At 32.8% G+C, this 2,600-nt stretch overlaps 1 non-coding gene across 1 annotated transcript; it reads left to right on the forward strand.

Moving 5' to 3' along the window:
- Positions 1-1,944: 1,944 nt before the first annotated feature.
- TRNAS-GCU lies at positions 1,945-2,026 on the forward strand. The gene has a single exon. It is a non-coding gene; the product is annotated as a tRNA-Ser (tRNA).
- Positions 2,027-2,600: the final 574 nt, after the last annotated feature.

Genomic DNA, 2,600 nt, shown 5'->3' on the forward strand with positions numbered 1-2,600 from the left:
AATAAATACTATACTTTTAGTTTGAATTTTTCTAAGTATTCTTAATTCTCTTTTGAGTAACATTGTCATTATATTGTCTTCATCTTTACTATTTGTTCTCTTTCTTTTTGTTGGTAGTGCGTTATTTGCAATTGGGTTACGTTATTGTTGGTAGCATAGATGACAACGTCTGAGATTATGATATAGGAGCTATGGACTTTCCTTTAGGTGTTCTGCTCGAGGTTCATTTGGTTCAACCATTATTGTTGAATGAGTTATTGTGGATAAAGAAATCCCTAGTTTAAAGAAAAAGATTAAATAAATTAGTAAAAATTTGAAAACTTTAAATATGATGTATTCCAAAGATATTAAAAGATAGTTTCTCGTTTCAATTTGCTAGGTAATGGGTTATTTGAGTACTTTCATTGTCAACAATTCCCCCAAAAAATAGTTAATATGATTGGTTTCAAACTATTCTTTTTTATTTTTTTCATGGTATTAATAAAATACTTGGTAAATAAATATAGAGTTAATACCATCTAAGGTCCTCCGAGTATAGTGGTTTAGCCACTTTTAGTCTTAAACTTTCAAATTTTCATTTGTAGTCCTTCGACTTTTAAATTGTTACCATCTGTGATCCAATGCAAGTTAACCACCCAGAGTCCTTCAACTATCAAATTTTAACCACACATGGTCCTTAAACTATCAAACTTTAACCACCATTTAACTTTTGAAAATTGAAGGACCATGGTTGGTAAACTTAGACCATGGCGATGCAGAGCAGGAGAACCAAAATGACCAAATAAAATGAGGAACCAAATGAATTGTTTTAAAAATAAATCTATATATATATATATATATATATATATATATATATATATATATATATATATATATATCACGTACAAAAACTCAGTTTTAATAGAATTGTAATATGATTGTTATATTATTGTATTAATTAATTAACACCACATGCCTAAAAAATTGCATATATTTGATAAAAAAATAGGTGGTCGAGTGGGTGTAATTAACATGATTCTCCAGTGTGTATGTTTACCTAGTGTACATCTTCGGGTATTGTCTGCGGCCTACGGGTTGCACTTGTCGCAACAAAAATGCATATAGAAGCAACCACAGTCAAGTTGGTTAGGCTATTATATTGATGTAGTAACCACAAGGCAACTCCAGTCAAGTCGGCCGATTAGACGGCGTAGTCGGTGCCTAGGAAGTCTGGTCGGCGCCTAGGAGGCCTAGGCGGTTAGCACTTAAGCGGCCTAGGCGGCTATTAGCTAGATGGCCTAGTCGGTCGCCTAGCCGGCAATCCGCCTAGACTACCATTTAAGATGATACGTTAGGCGGTCGACCGACGTCTAGTGCCTAGGCGGCGATTAATCGGCGCCTAGGCAAGATTTTTGCAACACTGCATGTAACAAGATCAATAGTACTCAAAAAAAAAAAATATTCATCAAGCAACTGTAGGTTATATATGTACCTCAAAGAATCAATTCTTTTAATAAATAAATATTTTTATGAATATATTGGACTCAGTACATAAAAAATTGAACGAATATGACTCAACGTAACCCGTGATGAAAAAGAGAAAATTCAACTCTAGTCTCGTGGTCGACAAAAGTAGGCCAACTTAAGTTGGGGAAGTCGGAGAATGAAAGCCGACCCTTGCAACTGCTCGCTTGCGTGAGGCGCCTAGATCAATGCAAGTCATTCTCGTATATGAGGTGTACAAATCGTTATTCTTTTGCCTTGTTTAAACATATTATCTCATTACTGCACAATTTATGTAACCTTTTGACCAGATTTGCAAATAGTATTTTATCCTTTGAAGGCATTCTTCTTATCGTTACTTACACTGTCATCCTTTCATTTAATTAGGTTACATAGTAAATTTTTCCATCAAATGATATTGTATCTAATACTTATGGTTCGTCACAAATAGTGAATCGTTAAGACGCTTTGGCCGAGTGGTTAAGGCGTGTGCCTGCTAAGTACATGGGGTTTCCCCGCGAGAGTTCGAATCTCTCAGGCGTCGAGGTATTCATTTCGTTTTGCTGGTTATTATTCATGACGCCTAAAATATTCTATGCTCATCCATTTTGCAAAATGCTTCAAAGAGTGGACTGTATATTAAATTTATACTCCGTAATATACTATCACAACAAATCAATTTTGCAAAGGGTCACGTTTGTGTGAGATTCTATTAGAATTCTTGTCCATGAGATAGGTTGAGTCAGTGTAGTAATACTTAAACTAACAATTAAAATTCAAATAATTGGTAATGGACTAATGGTAATGAGTTTTAATTTGGTGAAAGTATTTTATAAGTTTGGTAGTAGGGTGGAATTGGAATGATTACTAATATTAATATTTGGTTGTGTATGACGCTATAATTAGAATAAATGTTTTAAAAAGAAAAAAAAAAGATCAAGACAATTGATCATAATATAATTAATGACATCCAAAAAATCAATATGAACAAAAAAAAATTCAAAACAAAAATCTAAAAGTACTAATCCAAATTTAAAAATTAAATTACCAATAAGATAGAATGATACCCTTTTTAATTAGGGAATTGAAATTTTAATTAAAGGGATAATCAAAACTCA

The sequence above is a fragment of the Ipomoea triloba genome, chromosome 12 (assembly GCF_003576645.1).
Source record: "Ipomoea triloba cultivar NCNSP0323 chromosome 12, ASM357664v1".
Taxonomy (NCBI): Eukaryota; Viridiplantae; Streptophyta; class Magnoliopsida; order Solanales; family Convolvulaceae; genus Ipomoea; species Ipomoea triloba.